General features: G+C 40.4%; 1 pseudogene; it reads right to left on the bottom strand.

Annotated features, from left to right (window-relative positions):
- LOC782142 (nuclear prelamin A recognition factor-like) overlaps positions 1–13,775 on the bottom strand; it is a 159,388-nt pseudogene extending 145,613 nt beyond the window's left edge.
- Positions 13,776–26,029: the final 12,254 nt, after the last annotated feature.

The raw sequence follows: 26,029 nt of genomic DNA, 5'->3' as shown, positions 1-26,029 counted from the left end.
ATGAAGACCATAAATTGGGAGATGATCTCTATTAATCAAAGGGAAGATGACGGGGAGTTTACAGCTGCAGTTCAGGCACAGTGGAACCCTAAATGCTATATGTTGCTGAGTTCAGTCTCATAACCACTCAGTAACATCAAATCAGAGTTTGTGTTTGTGTGTGGCTTGGGCATCTGTGTGATAGACATGTATGTGATTACCTCTAGGCAAATGTAGGAGACAGAGAAACTTTGTTTAGTTTTGAATATCATGATGTTTGCTGCTAGAAAGATTCAGTAATTTATTCTTCCTGGCTTAGCTCTTTTTATTTCACTATTCCTATAACCCTTTCTGCTCTCATGCAACAGCCAGTATTACTCTGCTTGTTGGCAAGATCTTACACTTTCAATTCACTATTAGGAAGAAGACAAAAATACAAATTTTAAATATTAAACAGTCATGATTGTTCTTTTCAAAAGATATTCATATTGTATAACTTTTGCCCTCATTTATGACAAGATATATTCTAATATTCATTTGTCCTTAGAATTTAGAGGAAGTTTCATACCACCTTAATTTAATTTCTGCTGAATGGTAAGTAGTTCTATTAGGTGTTTCTTTAAAAATATACTTTCATATGTTTGAGAAAGGACACAGAATCTAACTCTCTTTAGAGAGAGGTAGTATTCATAAATTTGAAAACATTATTATAAATGATAATTTTCTCATCACTGAAACCAACATTTTCTTATATTGAATGCAAAAACCTTTTTTTTTTTAACGTTTAAAATGATTTAGCATTCTTCTAACAGGCTTCCCAAGTGGTGAATTTGGTAAAGAATCAGCCTGCCAAAGCAGGAGACACAAGAGATGCAGGTTCGGTCCTTAGGTTAGAAAGATTCTCTGGAGTAGGAAATGGCAACCCACTTCAGTATTCTTGCCTGGAAAATTCCATGAACAGAGGAGCCTGACGGACTACACTCTATGCGGTTGCAAAAATTTGGACACAACTGAGCACACAAACATACAGCGTCTTTCTGGGAAAACTCTTAACCTAATTTACTTTAATGAGAAGGAAAGTGCGTCCCTTGGAGGAGAAGCACTAAAAGTAATGAGCAGAGTCAGAATGTGAAGCCAGGTCTGTGGTGCCTCAGATGTGGGGTCTCTCACTGCACCACATTATTGTTTCTCCCCAATTCAACTCAATGCTGCAGCAGAGAGACAAGCTGCTTTTCTGCAAATAATTCCTTGATTGTTTCCAACATCAAACTATGAATTCGGTGTAATTTGAACCACAGATATATAAAGGTAAAAAAAATTAATATTCCTCTCCTTATCATGTTCCAATATTGTAAGTTTAAAGCCACAAGAGGCAACAGCAACTAAATTTTTAAGAGGTTAAAAGTGTGAACCCTAAAAAATGTTTCAGTATTGCTGATATTTTTATTTTTGGGAGTCTTAATGGCAGCCTACTCCACAATACCAAAAATAACAGAAATAAGAAAGCAGGAGGAGATGAAACCCTTCTCTATTTGTAAAAAAAAAAAAAAACTTCTCTCAGACACAATCCTAAGTGATTTATGGTCAGTGAAAATCAGAAGAAACAGTTTTAACTGAGCATCATGTACTGACAAGATGGTTGAAGAGAGCATATTTGATGCCTATGAGAAAGTCCCTGGGAAAAAAAAAAGGGGGGGGTGTGTTGAGAACATTTACGTGGGTTGAAGGAACATCACTTTGATCAGTTGGCTGTATCTGAGGTATAAAATCTTATTAATCACCTGTTATAAAGTCCATCAATGAATACATATTTGTCTCTAGGTGTTTTTGGGTAAAACAACATTGACACTCAGTGGCTGAATGACTAAACAAACTGTGGTAAATACATACAATGCCAGGCAATATTATGGAGGTAAAAAATGGAATGAACCAATACAATATTGTAAAGTTGAAAAATAAAATAAAATTTTAAAAAAATGAAATGAAGTACTGATACGTGTTACAACACAAATGAACCTCCAAAACATTATCCTAAATGAAAGAAGCTAGATACACAAAAAGATCACATACAATATCATATGTTATTTCACTTGTATGAAATATCCAGAATAGGTAAATGCATGGAGACAAATTGCAGACTGACATATTGCTCGCATCTAGGAAGAAAAACAAATGGGGGGAGGCTGCCTTAATGGCGTTGGGTTTCCTTTTGGGTTATGAAAATGTTTTGGAACTTGAAAGTGGTGGTGGTTGCATAATATTGTGAATGCACTAAATGTCACTGGATTGTTCATTTTAGCATGACTAATTTTATGTTATGTGTATTTTACCTCATTTTTTTTTTTTTTAAGATTGAGTTAAGCATCTGGTCTCTTAGGGTTTTGTTCCAAACATAGTCTCTAACTTGAGGCTGGAAATAACCCTATGCCTCTTTTTCGTTGCTTGATGTTAAAATAGCATGTTTTTTCTTGGCATCTCTCTCTTTCTCTTTTCTGCTTCATAATCAACATGTCCAACTTGCACAGAAAGGTCTCCTTTCTGTTGAGAAAAATTAAGAGTGTTATTTTAAGAACATTGCGCAAACCAAGCTGAAATGTAAAGTAGATACATTCTGTACTCCATCCCATTGCTCTCTTTCATTTAACCCTAACAGGAAATGGGTAACAACATGGAGCCAGGAACTGTAGACATAGGACTCACAGGTAAGATGCAGCCCTGACTTAGAATTCATTAGAAATGTGAATGGAGGGTGGTGGGTGGCAGCCACAAAGGGTACAAGGCAGATTCTTCTGGCTGGTGAGGAGAGAAGGAATTGGACTTCAGAGGATGCCAGGAAGCAAGAAAAGACATTGCCCAACATAACCTCTCTGAAGAAGTAGTGAAAAATTCGTTTCTTAGGAAAAATACATTTCAACTTTCATAGTTTTCTGTCAGTTAGTTTTTGATTGCTATTGCTGTTTTGAACCTAAGAGGGAAATACCTCAGTTCATAGTGTAATCTTTCATCTGTGAAAGGCATTTACTTGTTTTCACTGGTTGGCCCAAAAGGTCATTTGCATTTCTCTGTAACAGCATATGGAAAAAACCGGAACAAACTTTTTGGCTAACACAATATAATTTATGTGTATTTATTCACTCACATATCTTTTTATCCTATTGCATTTCATCCCACCGTCTTCCTCCCTGACAACCCAGTTTTGATGGGCTCTCTATAAAACCATTGATCTCATAGAGGAAAGCCTTTTTCTAGAGGGATTGAAAAGATCATTCTTATGTAGTTCTCTTTTCATTTCTCTTCTTTCAGTTCCTTCTCTTATGTTTTAATTTCTCTTCTGATATAACCCCAAAGCAATTTGTTTTTTAGAAAAACAGTGAAGGATAGTGGGAGAAAGCCCAGGTTTAGAGGCAGAACATCTGTATATTTTGAGATAACTAGATGCCTTTGTGTTACTAGAAAACCTAATATCAAAGTCTTCTAAAAAAACCAATCCTTTTAACACTGACAACTGCAATCATAGAAATAGGTAAATTATGTGTAACAAAGCTCTATGCCCATCCCACAACAGGGAGCAATTTCTCCCACACTGGGCAGTTCTAATGTAAGGCCCTACCACACTGAAATAGGAATGTGCTGGGGAGACATTCTCAAAGGGAGCTGAGGCTATGCAGTTTCTAAGTTTACAGACAGATTATGCTTACAAAGTTTATTTGTAAGTCAGTTTTTTAGAGCTCAGCATGAATGTCTCCATAGAATGTGGAATAGCTGTGAGTACATCCCCAGGCCAATCAGTAAAACCTAATAAAGCCTTAGGTAACTGAGAAATAATATTAGTATTGTTAATAATATTAGGACTTCAGCAAAAAGACTTGGTGATATTTACAAATGAAATGTGGGGCAGGTAGTTACTTTCCTCCCTTTTCCATCTTGCTGTCTTCCTTCCCACCATAGGCTGGTCCAAGAACACGAAATCCCTTTTCCTGATTCCTGGGCTTCACCGTCTTGCAAACATCTTGTGTATTTCAGGAATAGAACCAGTGGAACTGTCCCTCACTCTGTCTCATCTTGTATCCTTGTTCTCTACTGAAAGTCATATTTGCAAGTCAACATGTGCTTCTTATAATTTCTGCTATTAGAGAAGTACCTTGTCTGAAGCCAAATCATGTTGACTCTCTGGGTTTTTAATGACAAAGTAATCGGGTTGTGCCATCTTTTTATATTTGCTGCACACCACATCTAATTGGTTAGGAAGCTATGTTAGCTCTACCTTACAAAACACATTCCAAATCCAGTTACTATTCATCTCCTCTACCACCCCTGTGTATATTTCTGCCCCTCAATAGCTCATGTCTGCATACAACAGTCAAAATAATCCCTCAAAAGATTACTGGGCTCTTACCCTTATTTTGTTCAAAATTTTCCATATCCTTCCTATCACAGTGAGAACAAAACCCAAAGCTTCCATGATCTGACCCAGGAATTCTTCCCCCTCACATCTGCCACTCTTTCCTTGTTTTCCCACTGGGATCACTGTGTTGTCCTGAGCTCATTCCTGCATCAGGCTTTTTGCACCTGTTATTCGCTGTTCCAGAATATTTTCTTCTTAATGTTTGCACAAGTCTACCCATCCTGTGATTTATGGCCCAACTCATATTTTATTTCCTCAGGCAGGCCTTTCCTTATCACCAGTCAACTTCTTTTTCCTTTAACACTCTCTATCACCATACCTTGCTTAGGTTTTCTTTATAACAAGTATCATTAATTGATAATAAAATTTTATTTATTTACTATTAGTTCATTAACTAGAAAGGTCAAAGAGCTTGTTCTCCTCACTGCTCTTATACCAGCACCTAGAACCAGACCTGCCATATAAAAGACAACAATAACTGCCTGTTAGAGAAATCAATGTGGCCAGTTAGATACAACAATTTAATTAGCATCCAATGAGAACAACATGCTGCACAGGATAGCCTGGGATTTTAAGTAGCTTTACAACCTAAGATGAAGAACAACAATTGTAATATGTAAAACAGACAGTGAAAGTGATGAAGTTTATGAGAAAGAAAATATGTCAAATGGAAAGTAAAATGAAGGTAGAATTTTTTTTTTTATGGAGGATAAAAGACAGAAATAAAAATGGAAAAAAATTGAAACAGAATTTACTAGTAAACATGCACATGGAACTATTTAAATGTGGGTAATAAATTAATGATTAATGCATGAGCATTTCAGTAATCAATAAGTTTTTTAATGCTAATGAGAGACTGTTTTCTCAAAGCATATCAAAATATAGTGAGAAACTATAGTTCATAAGCATATTTTGTCCATACCAACAACTAAAAGTATTTTCCTTTCAAGTTCAAGTACATTTGATTCACTCTGCTTTCATTACAATCATGGCATCTCATAAAATGAATTAAATGAGCAAATCCTACAGATTTCTGTTTCACTATGGTTATTTTTAATCTGCTTGCACTGAAATTATAAGAAGCAAAATTTGATTTTATAAATTCTGTTATCTTGTACTTGTTTGGAGTGAAGTGGAGTAAAGTATACTTGTTTCTTTTACTGAACATACAAAATACATTTAAATATGCTACTTGTAAGAGAATGTGACTTAGGATTGTAATATGATGATAATGAAAATATATTTGTATGGCAAACCTTTAGGGTTAAATAAGCAATAACAATTCAAACAAAAATCAGAGGCAAAAAAAAAAACAAAAAGATTGACGAGCCTATTATATAATTATTAAGCCACCAAATGCACTTTTTCCTCTCATGGCACAGAGCAAACACACACATAATTTCCATGCTTCCTATGTATGTGCTGAACACCCAGGAGGCATCAGAAGGCATTATGGGAGACACATATGCCTATCAAAATCCCAGTTTTCAGGAAATAGAAAATCTAATCAACTATGATGCATAGTATAAGCTTTATTGCTTGTTGCAAAGACTAAGTAATACAAATGTTCAGCATGGGAAATGATTGAATAAATGCTGCCTTTTTTTTTTTTTTTTTTTACAATTTCAAGGAGGCAGCAGAATCTAGTTTTAGAGTCAGAATGCCTGAGTTGAAATTACATCTCTGCCCTTCAGAACGCTGACGTCACTTCTCAAAGCTCAGGTATCTTCTTCTACAAACACACAATGAATATTATAATAAACACAAACTACCTAACAGAGCACCTGGCATATAGGTGCATAAACACCACTGTCCTCTGACCTGAGCAATCGTCTAACTGTGTTTTCAGTGGAAATTTGCACTTGCTTTGTGCATATGGGAAAACACTCTATTCCTGAGCAGCTCAAAGTTTCTATACAAGGATATTAAAAACTTGGCTTTAGTCATGCCAAGTTCATCTTTTCTCTTTCTGTTTGGTGAACTGATGAAGAACAACATAACCAAAGGAAATGTTCTCTACAAAGACCATTAAACAACCTGTCATTAGGCACCACTACCCAGGTTTTGGGCTTCCCCAGTGGCTCAGCAGTTAAGAATCTGACTGCAGTGCAGGAGACATGGGTATGATCACTGGGTTGGGAAAATCCTCTTGAGGAGGAAATGGCAACCCACCCAATATTCTTGCCTGGGAAATTCCATGGACAGAGGACACTGACGGGCTGTAGTCCATGGGATCGCAAAAGTCAGGCAGGTCTAAGCAACTAAGCAACACCAATCCAGGTTTTACTGATTCAAGTATAAATTTCTCAGATTGTTTTTTCCTCCCTAATACTATCATTATCCTCCAATAACAGAATTTATAAGACATTTTAAGAGACCAACAAAAAGCCACTTCCTAACACAAAATGCATGGATTTCCTTTTTTAAAATTTCATTATGAGAAACCTACCACTGACCATGATATTAATGGTGACTGTTCTGTTCATCAACATGTTTATAATTCATATAGCAAGTAATGATTATAAAGTATCTGATGATGACAAGCAGTTATAATAATTATAGACTTTCTTTTATGTGCAGAACAGCACTTGGGCTGTGTAACAATAAAATAGGGCTGTAATTTAAAGCAATATTTTACATTTTTATGCAGTTGAGACCTGCACTTCTGAGTTGAAAAACTGCAAAAAGACTCATTTCTATTGGGTTTTAAATGTGTTAGCTCTACCATGCATATACTATGCTGATGATTATTTCAAGGAAAAAAGATCAGAATTGATTAAGCATCAGGATGGGCACATATCTGCACCTGTAAGTTTTCTATACACAGCAATATTCAGACTAGCATGGCCAGTATTCAGGTCTGAAACACTGACTGTTCCAAAAAGACAAATATTTACATAGACATTAGAAAGTGCTTTCCAAATCATATCTAGGCATTTCTATATTCATTTAATTGAAAGAATAGTTCATAGAGAATTTATAAATCAGGACCAACAGACAAAATAAACTTACGGTTACCAAAGGGGAAATGGGGAGAAAGATAAATTAGGGGTTTAGGTGACAAGATACTGGAGCTTCAGTTTATATACTATACTACAATATATAAACTGAAGCTCCAGTATTTTGTCACCTGATGCAAACAGCTGACTCACTGAAAAAGTCCCTGATGCTGGGAAACACTGAGGGCAGTAGGAGAGGGCTTCAGAGGATTAGATGGCTGGATGGCATCACCAATGCAATGGACATGAACTTGGGAAAATTTCGGGAGATGGTGATGGACAGAGAGGCCTGGTGTGCTACAGTCCATGGGGTAGCAAAGCATCAGACATGACTGGGTGACTGAACCATACCAACTACTACTATATATAAAACAGGAACTATACTATATATAAAATAGGAACCAGAGATCAAACATCCATTGCCAACATCCTCTGGATCATTGAAAAAGCAATAGAGTTCTAGAAAAACATCTACTTCTGCTTTACTGATTACGCCAAAGCCTTTGACTGTGTGGATCACAACAAACTGTGGAAAATTCTTAAAGAAAGGGAATACCAGACCACCTTACCTGTCTCCTGAGAATTCTGTATGCAGATCAAGAACCAACAGTTAGAACCAGACAAGGAACAACAGACTGGTTCCAAATCAGGAAAGGAGTACGTCAAGGCTGTATATTGTCACCCGGCTTATTTAACTTAATATGCAGAGTATATCATATGAAATGCTGGGCTGGATGAATCACAAGCTGGAATCATGATTGCTGGGAGAAATATCAATAACCTCAGACATGCAGATGACACCACCCTTATGGCAGAAAGGGAAGAAAAACTAAAGAGCCTTTTGATGAAAGTGAAGGAGAAGAGTAAAAAAGTTGGTTTAAAACTCAACATTCAGAAAACTAAGATCATAGCATCCAGTCCCATCACTTCATGGCAAATAGATGGAGAAACAATGGAAACAGTGACAGACTTTATTTTTTGGGGTTGCAAAATCACTGCAGATTTTGACTGCAGCCACAACATTAAAAGATGCTTGCTCCTTGGAAGAAAAGCTATGACCAACCTAGACAACATATTAAAAAGCAGAGACATTACTTTGCCAGCAAAGGTCCATCTAGTCAAAACTATGGTTTTTACAGTAGTCATGTATGGATATGAGAGTTGGACTGTGAAGAAAGCTAAGTGCTGAAAAACTGATGCTTTTGAACTGTGGTGTTGGAGAAGACTCTTGAGAGTCCCTTGGACTACAAGGAGATCCAACCAGTCCAACCTAAAGGAAATCAGTCCTGAATGTTCATTGGAAGGACTGATGTTGAAGCTGAAACTCCAATACTTGGGCCACCTGATGTGAAGAGCTGACTCATTTGAAAAGACCCTGATGCTGGGAAAGATTGAAGGTGGGAGGAAAAGGGGATGCCAGAGGATGAGATGGTTGGATGGTGTCACTGACTCTATGGACATGAGTTTGAGTAAGCTCTGGGAGTTGGTAATGGACAGGGAGGGCTAGTGTGCTGCAGTCCATGGGGTCGCAGAGTCGGACACAACGGAGTAACTGAACTGACTGAACTGAACTGATAAAATAGATAATCAGTAAGGACCTACCGTATAGCACAAGGAACTATACCCAATGTTTTATAAAAACCTAGAAACTCCCATGGATGGAGAAGCCTGGTAGGCTGCAGTCCATGGGGTCACTAAGAGTCGGACATGACTGAGCGACTTCACTTTCACTTTTCACTTTCATGCACTGGAGAAGGAAATGGCAATCCACTCCAGTGTTCTTGCCTGGAGAATGCCAGGGACGGTGGAACCTGATGGGCTGCCGTCTATGGGGTCACAGAGTCGGACACGACTGAAGCTACTTAGGAGCAGCAGCAGCAGCATAAGGAAAATATATGAAAAATAATACCTATATATAACTGAATCACTTTGCTATTAACATCTGAAACTAACACAACACTATAAACCAACTATATTTCAATTAAAAAAGATAAATAACAATGAAATACTCATTTTCTTTATGTCACATTACATATAACAATGGGCTTCCCTGGTGGCTCAGAGGTTAAAGCGTCTGCCTGCAATGTGGGAGACTGCAATCACTAAAAATATGATTATGAAAAAAATACATATATAATGAGAACTTTCAGAGAAAACACAAAGAAATATTTTGCCCACTTAGTAAACTAATAGGACATTTGGTCATATATGTACTATGGAGGCATTTTTTTTATTAATGTTTTCACTTTTAACCACAAATCTTTCTTCAGGGCTACTGATAATTTCTTTCCACATAGGAGGCGAACCTCTGTCCAAAGAATCCTGTTCTAAATGTCTTTTTCTAAGTAATCGCCTCTGTTTCTGACTTGAGATGCCCTACTTTTTATCTCAAAAGTGGTTTCCACATTAGAAACGACTCTGGAATTCCTTCTGCACTTTTTACTGTCCAGAGACGAGAATAAGAGGACCTTTAACTACAGAGGTACTCTTTTACAGGTTCTACAACCTTGAAAAAGCCCCAGAAGTCTTAGCCTGCTATTCTTGACTAGTCTGCATCCACTCTGACTTCTCTTTTCTGATGCCCCAAACTAAATTCTGTCACAACTAGCATTGTACTAACTGTAACAGCTTTATGTAGGCAAGTTTCAAATGAAAACTTTTCCAGAGGAAATTTCTAGTGGCAGCTGACTCAGGGGGTGGTGTTGGGAGTGTGGAGAGAGGGCATGAGGAGGGAGGAGCTGGCTTTAGCAGGGGCTGAGGAAAAGCAAAAAGAGGTGTTCAAATCTCCACAGCAGACGTGTACAACATCTGGGATAATATCTACAGTTTTGGCAAAATTTATGCCCAGAGAACCTGCAGGTTAGAACTTAAGAGATGTTCAACCTTGTATAAAGTTTGCTTCTAGCATGTCCCCTATCCAGAGTAAGTACCATCTCTTTGACAAGAAATGTCATTTTTCTATGAGATATTTAATTAGTGGAACCATTTCTCTCTATTCTTGTTTTTTTTTTTTTTTTTTTTCGTAAGTTGCAACCATTTCTCTCTAAACTTAAGTGTGACATTACCTGTGTTAGACCAGGCAAGGCCAAGGGTACTGATTTTAGACAACATATGCAATTGTTTGATTGAAAAAAAAAAAAAAAAAAGCTTGTTTTTATTTTTTGTTTTCTTTTTTTCTTTTTTGGTTAATATAACTTGGGAAAAGAACAGCATATATTTTGGGAGCAAATCCATATTTATTTTATGTTTCTGCAGGACCAAGATACCTACCTGTATTTACAGAGTTTATATGCCAGACTATTTTTAAGGTGGAAAAAACATTATACTAAAAAAAGAACAGGTAAAATGTTTACCATCTAATTGGCTGAATACATTTAATTTCATATAATGCCTCTTTATTCCTCAACCTCTTTCAATTCCCTGAAGGTTAATGCCCACTAAAAATACAAACACAAATATTTATTTTTTTTGTTTTCTTTGGATTAAAGAGACAATCTTCAAAGGGCATTTCACACATATTTCATATTCAAAAATAAAGCTGGATGTGACCTTAAGAAACACCTCAGTCTGAGAGTTTTCTTTGTATTTATTCATTCACATTCACTGCTGATCACGTTGCTGGTTTTCCAGGTTTAAATAAACCCAACAAGGATGGTTTAGAAGAATGTTCATGATATCTATCTATCTATATTATATACATAAACATCCATAAACATTTTTATATATTTATAAAAATATAAAATCATATCATTACTAAAATGATTACAGATAAAAGAAACATTTAAATTTTCACTTAGGAACATGTCTAAATAATTAATGCTATAATAATAAATTGATTTTTCATATATGTGACATAATATTTGTGAGTCTTGAGATACAATTAAACCCTTTATAGGGTGTACATTATCTGGCCATACACCACCTCCCTCTCAGTTTCCTCATCTCTGTCACTTGCTCACTCCATTCTAACCATGCTGGCCTTCTGTGCTCACCCCCCGCCTTGCTTCTGTACTTCCTGCCTCTAAGCTGGGACCATCCCCCACCCCCTACATCTGTTCACATGACTCACTAGGCTCAGATCTCTTTTCAAATGTCATTTCCCCACAAAGGCCTTTCCTGGCCACTTTACTTATTATAACACCCCATCAATATTTACACAACTTCCTTCCAAGTTTATTGCCTTTCTTCTTCACTGGAATGTCAGGAGATCATAGACAAGGGAAATGAGTTTTGTTTTGAGCTGTACCCACAGCAACAGGAATAGTGCTAACACATGTATACAACTCAGTAAATATTTGTTGGATTGAAATAGGTCAGTCTGGGTGCTGACTACACTGAAGACTCAGGAGACCCTACTGGTAATAAAAAGCAATACGGGTGGAGCAGGGAGCAGAGGAGTTCTCTGCCTATGACCCAAGTAAATGGCTACCCGCTAGGTATCTCATCCTTTTGTAGAAGTTTCCTTTCGAGGTCACAGAGACCCATGGAGGAGGCAAGGACTGATGAAGAATTACTGATCATCTTCAGGTTTACCAGTAGCATCATTGGAGGGGAAAAAGCCAGCTCAAAAGGATTCAAAACAGTTTGGATTGTACATAACAGTTGAAAACTGCCTTTCTTGCTACTAGGACATAGAGAAGTGGAAATGCTAACATTTTGCTTTAGAGATAGTTTCTGAGTCCTTCTCCACACCTAATATTTAACCATCAACCAAATCACATATTTACATATACACATCACACATCTTCTCTAAGAAAGGAAAGACAAAACGTCTTGAAACAGAGAACTGCAAACACAAGTACAGAAATTGCTGTTCATGCAAAAGGATTTGGAGAGGTATAACAGTATTCAATTGTGAGAAACAAAGGGAGAAAATCTAGCCAAATCCCCACACTTTGGTGAGAAAAAAGCCCTTCCATTCAGATTGCCCATTCTCATTTTCAAAGCCTGGATAATAGGCTTTGAATAACATTCTAAATTAAGTCAATCTGGGAAAATGTTTTTGATGAGAAAAAAATTAGAAAGTATCTAACCATTTCATCACAATCTCCTTGAAAATAAAAATCTTTGTTTACTTTCAAAATGCATGAGCAACTATCAGAAAGATACTAAAATTCTCACAAGGACTGTTGCCAAGAAAATTGTCAGGATACTCAGAGTGTACTTTGACCTTTTAGTACCCAGACATCCCAAGTTCAACAGCGTTTCCCCCTATACCAAAAAGAATACTTCATTGTTTTCACTAAAAGGAGGGACGTCAGTGGGGAATATTTAAACATTTCAGTGGGAATATTTAAATACCAGTAAAGATTTCACAATATAAGTATAGAAGTTGGTTAGAGTTATAAAATCTAAATGGGAGTTAAATGGATGATAAAGAGAGCTTGGGGGGCTTCCTTTGTGGCTCAATGGTAAGGAATATGTAGTTCCACCCCTAATCCGGGAAGACCTCACGTGCCTTGGAGCAACTAAGCCACCTGTGCCACAACTATTGAGCCTGTGCTCCAGAGTTTGGGAGCACCAACTATTGAGCCCACCTGCTGCAACTACCCTGTGCTCTGCGACTATGAGAAGCTCATTCAGGGCAGCTAGAGAGTAGCCCCAACTACTCGCAACTAGAGAAAAGCTGGAGCAACAACTGAAAACACAGTATAACCAAAAATAAATAAATAGTTTTGTTGAAAAAAATAAAGAGAGCTCAGGTTGACAGGAAGGCTGCAGAAGCAGTCTTTGCAAAATAGAAGTGTTATACCAGAGGCTGAGAGGGTAGAACCACCTTCAAACCAGTCCCAGGTAGAAGTTGTTAGGCTGCTGCATTCCACATTCTGGACCTGCCTGCTGCTGCCCCAATACTGCCTCCCCCTACCACCAGGAAAAAACGCCAAAGTGTTCCCTACTTCTGTGGATGATGCCCCCGTATAGTCTCTATGGGTACATCTCATTGTTTCTACACTCTGGTTACTGGGGATCACAAGAGCAAGTGTTTGGATGTTTGGCTTCAATAAGGACCTTAGATTCTTTCTCTTGACATCGCTGGGACCTGAGGATATCCACGCACGCCTGGACAAAACCTCCTAAAACAACAGGATGTCACTGCCCACACACTTGTACCCAAACAACACTTTCTTAAACAAGGGGAAGCTGAAAGCCAGGAATTTGCCAGAACAAATGCGCCTGGACAACACCTACCAAAATATAGCAGGCTGATGACTTCAAACAGACCAAGAGGAAAAATCTTCTGTGTCCCCCGCATGAGACCTCTGGAAGGTTGTGGCTAATAAGTAACCAGGGACTTTATGGCCTTTGTGCTTGATAACCTTCCTAGGTGACCATAACCTCCGAGCTCCTCCACCACCGTCACCAACCCTGCGCAAAAGCATAAGATTGCGCATGACCCGCCCTCAGCGCTCTCGGTTGGGGAGGGGGCGGGGGCCCAGCCAAAGACCCCCTCTGCCCTGACCAGCCGTCTGCCCCCCTTCACCTCATTAAGTGAACCCAGTGCCTGGAAAATCCCATGGACGGAGGAGCCTGATAGGCTGCAGTCCATGTGGTCGCTAAGAGTCAGACAGGACTGAGCGACTTCACTTTCACTTTTCACTTTCATACATTGGAGAAGGAAATGGCAACCCACTCCAGTGTTCTTGCCTGGAGAATCCCAGGGAAGGGGGAGCCTGGTGGGCTGCCGTCTATGGGGTTGTACAGAGTCGGACACGACTGAAGCGACTTAGCAGGAGCTGCAGCAGCAGCAGTGCCCACAGTTGGGTTCCTGACTCACGCTTTGGCTCCTTAATGCTGCAGTATAAGCCCCAGTAAAGCCTTGACTTCATACTTTCCTCTGGCCTTTTGTTGGTTAATGTCTGATCAATAATGTAATTTGTGGGCACTCAGCCAGCACAGCAGGGCCTTTGGCCCTATCCAGGTTTGGACAGGAGAAGTCTTATATTAGCTAAACGCAGTTTTCTCGGTGCTAACAAGCCTAACCTTTTTGCTTCAGCATCATCACACTTGGCAAGTACCTTTCTTGAGGGAAATCTGGGCCTCATTCAGGCAGCACTTTACCTTCCGCGTTGCTCTTTTTGCTCTTCTAATCTTTCATCAGCAGTGGTTTCTGGGGCTGATCACCAAAGAAAGGGCACAGTGGAAGGAGGGTACCCTTTCCCTGTCCCTTGTGGAAAAGACCACAGGTTGGAACTATCTGAGTAGACACCCAGGGAGTGGGGAGGGTGTGTGAAACAGCAGCCGCCACCACCACCCCCCAATTTCTTCTTTTTCTCTCTTTATATCTGAACCCTTCTCCATCCTGGAGACCGTGCTGTCATGGTCTCTACATTCAGTGCAGTTCAGTTGCTCAGTTCTGTACAACTCTTGGCAACCCCATGAACTGCAGCATGCCAGGACTCCCTGTCCATCACCAACTCCCAGAGTCTACTCAAACTCATGTCCATCAAGTCAGTGATGCCGTTCAACCATCTCATCCTCTATGGTCCCCTTCTCCTCCTGCCTTCAATCTTTCCCAGCATCAGGGTCTTTTCAGATGAGTCAGTTCTTCACATCATGTGGCCAAAGTATTAGAGTTTCAGCTTCAACATCAGTACTTCCAATGAATATTCAGGAATTATTTCCTTTAGGATGGACTGGTTGGATCTCCTTGCAGTCCAAGGGACTCTCAAGAGCCTTCTCCAACACCACAGTTCAAAAGCATCAATTCTTCGGTGCTCAGCTTTCTTTATAGTCCACCTCTAACATCCATACATGACTACTGGAAAAACCATAGCCTTGACTAGACGGACCTTTGTTGGCAAAGTAATGTCTCTGCTTTTTAATATGCTATCTAGGTTGGTCATAACTTTTCTTCCAAAGAGTAAGCATCTTTTCATCTCATGGCTGCAGTCACCATCTGCAGTGATTTAGGATGCCAAAAGAATGTTCAAATTACTGCACAGTTGCACTCATCTCACATACTAGTAAAGCAATGCTCAAAATTCTCCAAGACAGGCTTCAACAGTATGTGAACCGTGAACTTCCTGATGTTCAAGCTGGATTTAGAAAAGGCATAGGAATCAGAGATCAAATTGCCAACATCTGCTGGATTGTCGAAAAAGCAAGGGAGTTCCAGAAAAAAATCTATTTCTGCTTTATTGACTATCCCAAAGCCTTTGACTGTGTGGATCACCACACACTGTGGAAAATTCTCAAACAGATGGGAATATCAGACCACCTGACATGCCTCCTGAGAAATCTGTATGCAGGTCAAGAAGCAACAGTTAGAACTGGACATGGAACAACAGACTGCTTCCAAGTAGGGAAAGGCGTATTCCAAGGCTGTGTATTGTCACCCTGCTTATTTAACTTATATGCAGAGTACATCATGAGGAATGCTGGGCTGGAAGAAGCACAAGGTGGAATCAAGATTGCCAGGAGAAATATCAATAACCTCAGATATGCAGATGACACCACCCTTATGGCAGAAAGTGAAGAAGAACTAAAGAGCCTCTTGATGAAAGTGAAAGAGGAGAGTGAAAAAGTTGGCTTAAAGCTCAACATTCAGAAAACTAAGATCATGGCATCTGGTCCCATCACTTCATGACAAACAGATGGGGAAACAGTGGCCTCTACATTACCTCCTGATGTTTTCCTTGTCTACCCTCTCACCTGCCAATAGAACAGTTTTCTGATCACCTTTGCCATCTTTCTTTTCAGCTCTTTTACCCTAGAAACTCTCACAGTTGCCTCTGTGAAGACCATTTAGATAATACTTGGGCTCATTCCCTCATAGACTTCTCAGTCAGTCCCAGTTTTTCCTTTATGCACCTGCCTCCTCGGGCATCTGATTCATTGTTTTTTCAATAAGAAAGGAGGGAGACTTGGATATGGTACAAAGTTGACACAATAGTGGAACTCCTCTGGTCATGAGACCTTGAGTCTCCACAGGCTCCCTCTCTGTCCTCCCTAGCTTGTTGCTCCTTCATTCCCTTCTTCTTCAGTTTTTGGGACCAGAAGAGCTCAGGTAATTAAGATTTTTGTGTGGTCTTGGGGCCCCCTTCTCCTCCTGAACCATTAATCATGGGTTGTAAGAAGCAGAGAAATGGGAAATATCCCAGGAACCTCCAAAGATGCTCCCTTGGGTTGCATTCTTAACAAGTTGGGACAGTAGAAGTTAGATGCCCTAAAAAAGAACAAGCTCCCTTTATTTTGTTGTATAACTTGGACCTAATATGCCCTAAGCGGAAAAGTGGCCCAAGATGGACTGCTTAATTTTAATACCATTTTACAACTGGACCTGATTTGCAAGTGGTCTCAAAACTGGGAAGAGATCCATTACATGTCGGCCTTCATGAAGCTCTATCAGGACCCGGATCTGAGGGCTCCTGCTATATGTTCATGGCCTCTAGTTCTGTTTCATCCCCAAAAGATTCAGAGCCAGATTTCTTCATGGACCCCTTTCTTTACCCACCAACTGGCCATTGGTACATGAGCCTCTTTCTCAAGTCCCCATTCCTTCCCCTTTAACATCATCTTCAGTACCAGAACCCCCACCTTACTGTGTTAAACCAGAAATGTTCAAATCAGAGCTCCCAGTGCTGTCCCCAGTGGGGCTCCAATCAGGTTCAAAGTTGGCCCCCACTTTTGCCCCACAAGCTATACTCTCTGTGAGGTAGCTGATGGGAACAGAGGGATTACTAGGGTGCATGACCCCTTTTTGATGCAGAGTCTACAAGGAGACATCTGACAGGTTCTCAATAATCCTGACAAGTTCAGGAACAGATTTATCAGCCTAGGGTTAACATTCTTCCTGACCTAGCAGGATGTCACAGTTGTTCTGGCCCACTGGTACACAGGAATCACAAGGAATGCATATTTCCTTTTCAGGAAGACCAGGGGATACAGTGATAGCCTATTAGCCACCAGGTTTATCAGATGGGTAGTGATGCCATTCCAGACACGAACCCACACTGGGATTACAAGTACCATGTAGGTCAGGCCAGGATGAGAAACTATATTACTTGTTTATCAGAAGGAATGGGAAAGTGTTTGGTGAAACTGGTAATTTATGAGAAGATTGGAGAAATTACACAAAAGGATGAAAATCTGGTGGTCTTCCTGAGTCAGGTGACAGAGGCCTTTAGGAAAGTCACCAGTACAGACCCTGAGTCTACAGAGAGGAGGTGGCTCTTAGTCATGCATTTTATCACTCAGGCCTCTCCTGATGTCAGGAGACAGTTGCCAAAGCTCAAGGCTGGGCCCAGACCTTGTTTTCAGTCTTGGCAGAGGAAGCCTTTAAAGTCTATGATAACCCAGATTTAATAGAAGAACATTGTATTACTCCTACCAGTCCATCCTAAAGGAAATTAGTCCTGAATATTTATTGGAAGGACTGGTGCTGAAGCTGAAACTCCAATACTTTGGCAATCTGACTCACTGGAAAAGACCCTGATGCTGAGAAAGATTGAAGGTGGGAGGAGAAGGGGATGACAAAGGATGAGATGGTTAGATAGCATCACGGACTCAATGGACATGAGTTTGAGCAAGCTCTGGGAGTTGGTGATGGACAGAGAGGCCTGGTGTGCTGCAGTCCATGGAGTCACAAAGCGTTGGGCACAACCAAGTGACTGAACTGAGCTGAACTGGCTGATAGTACTCATATGGGTGGTGGTTTAGTTATTAAGTGGTGTCCAAGTTTTGAGATCCCATAGACTTCAGACTACCAGGCTTCTCTGTCCATAAGATTCCCCAGGCAAGAATACTGGAGTGGGTTGCCATTTCCTTCTCCATTTCCTGATTCAGGGATCAAACCATGCTTGCTTTGGCAGGAGGATTTTTTACCTCTGAGCCACTAGGGAAGCCTTAGTATCTCAGACTTAACAGAAGAAGCCAACAAAGATAGGAGGTTAATAATGAAAATGGAGCTTTTGATTTCTTTGATCCATCCAAGGGGACCCTAGGAAGCCAACACCAGATGGACAGTCAAGAAGTTGCCTAGGTTGGAAATAGTGTCAGATTTTATTTTTTGGGCTCCAAAATCACTGCAGATAGTGATTGCTGTCCAACTCTCATATCCATACATGACTACTGGAAAAACCACAGCCTTGACTAGACAGAGCTTTGTTGACAAAGTAATGTCTCTGCTTTTTAATATACTGTCTAGGTTGGTCATAACTTTCCTTCCAAGGAGTAAGCGTCTTTTAATTTCATGGCTGCAATCACCATCTGCAGTGATTTTGGAGTCCAAAGAAATAAAGTCTGACTCTGTTTCCACTGTTTCTCCATCTATTTGTCATGAAGTGATGGGACTGGATGCCATGATCTCAGTTTTCTAAATGTTGAGCTTTAAGCCAACTTTTTCACTCTCCTCTTTCACTTTCATCAAGGGGCTCTTTAGTTCTTCACTTTCTGCCATAAAGGTGGTGTCATCTGCATATCTGAGGTTATTGATATTTCTCCCAGCAATCTTGATTCCAGCTTGTGCTTCCTCCAGACCAGCGTTTCTCATAATGTACTCTGCTTATAAGTTAAATAAGCAGGGTGACAATATACAGCCTTGACATACTCTTTTTCCTATTTGGAACCAGTCTGTTGTTCCATGTCCAGTTCTAACTGTTGCTTCCTGACCTGCATACAGGTTTCGCAAGAGGTAAGGTCCTGAATTTTCTGAGAAAGGTGATAGTAAGTCTCCCTAACCAAGACTCAGGCCTCACATGAAGGGTTCAGTGTTTAGAATTTGTTTTGATCTCAGGAGCTCAAGCCCTGGCCATAGGTTTGTGAAGATAACAAGTAGTGTATTACCACTTCCAACCACATGGAGGCAATTCCAAGGCTTTCTAGGGATGGCTGGATTCTGTTGTAACTGGATTCCAGATTAGGGCCTTATAGCAAAGCCTTTATACGTGGCTCTACAGGGAGAAGAAAGGGAACCCTTCTCTCCATTGGAAGGGGGGACCACTAGTTAGCCTTCAAGACTCTAGAGACTGAACTGAGTAGATGAGCAGCACTGGGGATTCCAAAATTAGACAAATCCTTTACCCTGTACATTCATGAGAAGTCAGGAATAGCTCTGGGATTTCTAACCCCAAAGCAGGGGCCAGATCAGAAACCATGGCTTACTTTGCAAAACAACTGGACTCAGTGGCCCTGAGATGGCCCAGCTGCCTGAGGGCAGTAGCAGCCACAGCCGTGTTGATTTATGAGGCTGCTAAGCTCACCCTGAGACAACACTTAGATGTATTAACCCCTCATTAGATAACAATCTGTGGTTAGAAGTTAAAGGACATCATTGGTTGGCCGGGGGAAGGTTAACCAAATAGTAGCCTCTACTAAAGGACACCCCTGTTACCTTAAAGGTGCATCATACTTTGAACCCTGCAACTCTCCTTCCAGGTCTTAAGAATAAAGATTTATTGTATGAGTGTACAGAGACTATAGATCAAACTTACTCCAGCAGGTCCGATCTTCTAGATGAACCTCTTAACAGCATTGAGGTCTAGTGGTTTACTGATGGGAGCAGATTTGTAGAAATGGAAACCCGAAAAGGCAAGTTATGCTGTACTGAGTCTAATTAAAGTCATAGAAGCCAAGGTCCTGCCACCCTAGACCTCAGTCCAGAAAGCCAAGCTAATTGCATTAATGAGAGTGCTACAATTAAGGTATAATAAAAAATTAAATATGTATTCTGACTCTAAATATGAGTTTCATGTATTTCATGTTCTTGCTACCATTTGGAAAGAAGAAGAATGTGAGCTGCTAGAAATTCTTCCATAAAATGGAAGGATTTAATCCTGGCCCTATTAGAAGCCATGTAGCTCCTGACGCAGGTAGTCCACGGTAGGGGCCATCAAAAGATGGGCAGTTTGGAAGCTAAAGAAACAGCAAAGTTGATCAAACTGCAAAAAGGGCAGCTTGGTTCATCACTGGAGCCTGAGCAAATCATGGCTTTGGTAACCTTCCTTAGGATTCCTCACAGTAACAAGAAAAGGCTAAACAATGGAGCTGTGAGAAAAGAAACATCATCTAGTATGTGAAGGATGACAAGCTGCTCATCCCTGAGGCCCCAAAGTGGAAGCTCACCAGGAGTTTGCATAATATCCCCCACTATATGACAGATTCACAATGGGACTTGGGGCAAAAGACCTTTTCAAGGAAGGTACTTAAGGGAACAGTAAAACAAGTGACTCTTGCCTGTGGTTTGTTGCCCATAATAACTTGCAGGCTCACCCAATCCCCTCCTGGTTACTTCACACTGAGGGACATACTTGGGAAGGTTGGCAGTTAGATTCCACCTAAATAACTCCACAGTCAGGATTCAGATATCTCCTGGTATTTGTTGACACCTTCATGGGTTGGATTTGAGCCTTCCCCACTGGATCTGAAAAAGCATCTCAAGTCCATAAGTCCCTGCAAAAGGAAAAACCTCCTCTGTTTGGCCTTCCAAAGTCCCTACAGAATGATAACGGGGCCTCTTTTGTAGCAAAGATCACACAGGGAATATTGGCAGCCCTAGGAATAGGTTACCAGCTATACATGAGAATTTGACAAATTCACTTCCCTTGTGGCCCAGCTGGTAAAGAAACTACCTGCAATGCGGAAGACCCGGGTTCTATCCCTGGGTTGAGAAAATCCCCTGGAGAAGGGAAAGGCTACCCACTCCAGGATTCTGGCCTGGACTGTATAGTCCTTGGGGTTGCATAGAGTTGGACACGACTGAGCGACTTTCACTTCACTTTGACTCCTCAGCGTGCGTCCACCCCAAAGAATAATTTGCAGCTCAGCGCATTTGAGATGACCTGTGGAAAGCCTTTCTTACTACTGACATTCTACTACATTAAAAAATGAGCTGGATCCTATGATATATTATCAATCTGGGGCAAGTTCAGAAGGCAATCTTGGGTTATGCCAATAAGACACTGCCACCTCCCACCACAGAAAAAATGTTAGGGGCAGCCCCCTTCACAAGTTAACCCTGGAGATCAAGTTCTTAAGACTTCCAAGAGGGAGATCCTAAAGACCAACTATTAACAAAATGGAAGGGGCATTATAAAATAATTTTAACCATGAGCATTGCTGCCACATTACAAGGGATCACTAGTTGGGTGCAGTTATCTGGACTAAAACACTTACCTCTAAAAACTCCACAGGTCACAACAGAGGAACAATATACCTTTAGGCCAGTGGAAAGTCTATAATACTTATTCAGAAGACAAGCACCACTAGCAGATAAGTAAAAAGTGATGTAGTAGATTGGACTCTTATTTTCTGTTTTTGCTATTATATTCTTGCTTGCACCTTGCCACATTGCTCAACCACCCCTACTGGGGAAAGAGCTCTTTTGCCCCTGCTGGGTCTAGAGGATGGGAATCAATGATGGGGTAGGCCCTTCTCTTAGTCCATCTTTTAAGGAGGGGTTGGGGAGAGGATGACAAAGGAAGGGGAACTTGAAGAGAAAAATCAGTTGTCGATTTTTCCAGCATTTTGCCTCAAGAAATAATCTAATTGTTGCATGTCATTCCCACCCCCAAGAGAGTGTTCCTGAGCTCAAGTTTGTGCCAGTAAAGAAGGACCTTAAACTCATCTTGATCTCTGAACCCATTAGAAGTATGCCACTTCTAATAGTGGAACTTGGTGATCATATTGATATGGGGTGTAGAGAGCTTACAGACCTTAGGAACCAAACTATTCTCCAGGTCCAGTGACTCCTTCTCTTCACAGGAGAAGGAAAACCCTGTTACCCTCTCAGATAGATACCTACCTTACCTAACCGATAGTAAGCTCACCCCTCCCTATATGTCATTTTCCACTTCAAGCTCCTCATGCACCCCTAAACAGACTCATTATTGTGTGGATCCATCTCTACTCTCCCCAGCATCTAACGCAGTACCTCTTGTTTAGATTGGAGGAGAAAGCAGCCTCTTCCTGGAGATGGGCCTGTGGCCTCCTGTCTGCCTTCAGTGAGCACGGGAGAACAGAGGAAAGCAAAAAACTAGACAGGGGCCACCAGACAGAGGGCTCCTGGCCCCTAGGTGCAGTAATATACCTAACTGGAGCTCCCTTTTACATTGCTGCTTTGATTCGACTTTTCCCCACCGTGCTTGCACCCCTCCTGCCATGCTTGCTCCCAGCTCTCTCCACATCTATTCCTCTGCGGTGCATTGAAAAATAAATTCCCCAAGGAGGGAACCTGAATTCCTTCTCCTCCTGACTTCTCCAGGCAATGGTCTTTCCATTTTATACAATATGCTCACCCTCAAGAATGAAGGGAGTAGAATCGTTCAGGAGGAAATGAGATAGGCTGGGACCTGAAGTCATCTGCCGGTACCCGGACAATATTTTCTAAAACAACAGGATGTAACACTCTCAACAAGGTACACATTGCTACAGATGAAGGAGTATGGATGCTTGATAGTCTGAAAAATGGCAAGGGTTATGGACAGATATGATCAAGGAGAATGCACTCCTCAAAAAAGGTGGGGAAACCCCAGAGAAATTTGGGTGGCAGCATGTAAGTGTGTCTTCCTTCTGAAAGCACATACCTCCTGCAGCCCACCCAAGGGCTGGAGACTTTCGTCTTGCAAGGTACACAACAGTTCTGTCAGCACCTGGAGTCACCTATAGCTGAATCATGCCAGGATTTCCATAAAAATGGACAGAATAAATGACAAGCTCTAAATAATTCTGGACATGGTTTCAGAAAATTAGTCAAAAACATTAGGAAACAGATTCTGAGACAGAGAGAAAAAAAAGAGAGATGGAAAGTGACAAAAAGAGACAAAGACAGAGAAAATTATACGATATCATCCCAAACCAAAGGCTGATTTGAACTGAAAGCAAAACGGTAGTACTTTCTGATGTGTAAAGATGACATCTGGTGTAGGATCATCTGAGGCTTCCCAGGTGATGCTAGTGGTAAAGAACCCACCTGCCAATGCAGGAAATAAAGACGTGAGTTCGATCCCTGGGTCTGGAAGATCTCCTGGAGGAGGGCATGGCAACCCACTCCAGTTTTCTTGTCTGGAGAATCCCATGGACAGAGGAGCCTGGTGGGCTACAGTCCATGAGGTCGCAAAGAATCGAACATGACTGAAGCAACGTGGCACACATGTACACGGGACCATCCAAGGCAGGTGTTCTCTCCACATTCATAAAACCTCCACGAGACTTAGACCTGTTCTGTGGTTGAGATCTAAACTCCCTTTCCCTAATTACAAATGCAGAAAAGAAATGTTACCCCATCTGCCCCTAAAATTACCCTGTGGATTTATTTATATCTTGAGGTATGTATCTCACTCCCAGAAGACAGAATGAAAGAATTAAGCTTTTAAAGCTCATTTCCATAGTGTCTTGCTTTCTATCCCCAGTGCTAATGATCTTTTAATGCAGATTTTATCTGTGAATTCTATTTATTGTGAGTGGTCATTAACATTTGCTAGCTAATGTATTTATTTATTCATGATAGGGAATAGAAATGCAGACTATCTGTTGGATTCTCTGATTTTATCAGCAGATAACTATATCACATTCTTAGAATAATGTTGCCCACACTTTTAAATTGATAATAGACCATTGTGTATACAAGATCCAGGTTCTTAAAAAAGATGCTGTTTCCTCCTGAATAAAACAATAAGTCTAGGTCAGTAATGTTTATATAGTTAACTTCTTTGAGTTTAGTGACTCTATAGTTTGTAGCTAAATAGAAACTGCCTGTCTTTAAAGCTTGGGGAAATCTTGTTTATTTCTAAGAAAATTTGCCATTTTTGATTGACTCTTTAGAATAACACTGAATCAGAATTTGTTAAATATATGTGAATGATCCAATAGATGAAAACCATGAGCCTTGTGGTACTGATTAAAAGCAAACAAACGAAAGAATCTACAACAAAGGAGGCTATCATAGATCATCTAAAACTGCAAAGCCTCCATTATTTACAATCTTCCTGACTCATCATTCAAGTGTTCTGAAGTTCCACCTACAATAAAATTTCGAGAAAAGCTTTTCAGACTCCTGGCCTGAATCCTCCCTCTTTCTCTAATCATTTTCCATCTCCTGCCCACTGCCCTGAACTATACTCCCTTGACACATTTATACTTGTGATTATTGTCAAGACACCTCTTTTTTTGTACTGAAAGTTTTAGCCAAGGGGAATTCAGCTTCACAAACACAGAATTAAAGTATTGCCCAAACTCAATGGGATTTTTCTTTTCTTTTTAAAGTGCATTTGGGTCACAGTAAATGACTAGGATTAGGTACCTTTGGAGAAGGCAATGGCACCCCACTCCAGTACTCTTGCCTGGAAAATCCCATGGACAGAGGAGCCTGGTAGGCTGCAGTCCATGGGGTTGCTGAGTCGGACAAGACTGAGCGACTTCACTTTCACTTTTCACTTTCATGCATTGGAGAAGGAAATGGCAACCCACTCCAGTATTCTTGCCTGGAGAATCCCAGGGACGGGGGAGCTTGGTGGACTGCCGTCTATGGGGTCGCACAGAGTCGGACACGACTGAAGCGACTTAGCAGCAGCAGCAGCAGGTACCTTTAGCATCCTTGCATCAGAACAGTATATAGGTATATTTTAATTTAGCCACCAACATATCTAGATCAAAAATTTTGATTTTTAATTCATAGCTTCTGTTCCCAACCAAGCTTGGGACTGTTTGCCTGTGTGCAGTAAAGTCTATCTACTGACATCAGGTTGTAGTGAAGGAGAGTGCAACATTTACTGTAGCGTATCAAGCTAGGAGTTCAGGACAGCTACTGCTTAAAAGACTAGAAGTCCTGATAGGTTTCAGGAAAGCATCCTTAAAGACCAACTGAAGGAGGTGGGTTGTAGGGTCTTGTACACAATTCTCTGGTTAGAGGTGAAGTAATGCGGTGGTATCATAGGGTGGTGCCACATTAATAGCTAACATTATCAATGCTTAGACTCTATGAAGCCTGGGGACTAGGAGTTCATGGCCATCAAATAGTTAACATCTTTCATGTTGTGGGGGTTTTAGCAACTATAAAACAGCTTAGGAAATATGCATCAAATATTGTTATCTAGGTACTTCAGAGAGGAACTAAAGCAAAGGACATGCGGGAGAGGGTCTGTTCAGGGAAGGCTCCACGGTATCCTGCTTGGTTACACTTCTGGTTAAAATAAGTTTTAAAAATATTTTTTCTATTATTAATAAATTCCATCAATTCCACATAAAGGGAATTATCTTGCAGTATAGATCCTGGAGCCTGAGTCTCTTTCCCAATTCTCATCTCAGATCATCTCCATGGGGGATTTAAATTACAAAATGCTTTTTCATTACACTTTGAGAAACTCTTTGGATATAAGCTAGGAATATACAGGAAGCCAGGTAAGCTCTATCTTGGAAAACAATACCATCACTTGTGAGTTAGGTACTTAAGAATTATAATCTGTACTGTTCTCAGTCACTAGCTCCATCCTACTAAAATTACTCAGATTTCTCATTTCTCTATATCTGTAGTTATCACAATGACAAAATTGATCAGCTAAGCATACTATGTGCCTGGCACTGATCCAAGCACTTTATACATAGTTTCTCAGTGTAACTCCTAACAGAAACATAAATTGTAACTGAATCATAGAATATCATCAGTTTTGAACTCAGGATATAAACCCTCAAAGTTTCTCAGTAGAAGAACGAA

This window comes from Bos taurus, chromosome 2 (genome assembly GCF_002263795.3).
Source record: "Bos taurus isolate L1 Dominette 01449 registration number 42190680 breed Hereford chromosome 2, ARS-UCD2.0, whole genome shotgun sequence".
NCBI lineage: Eukaryota > Metazoa > Chordata > Mammalia > Artiodactyla > Bovidae > Bos > Bos taurus.
Note: the sequence above shows the minus strand (reverse complement) of the source record. Positions and strands in the feature narration are given on the sequence as shown.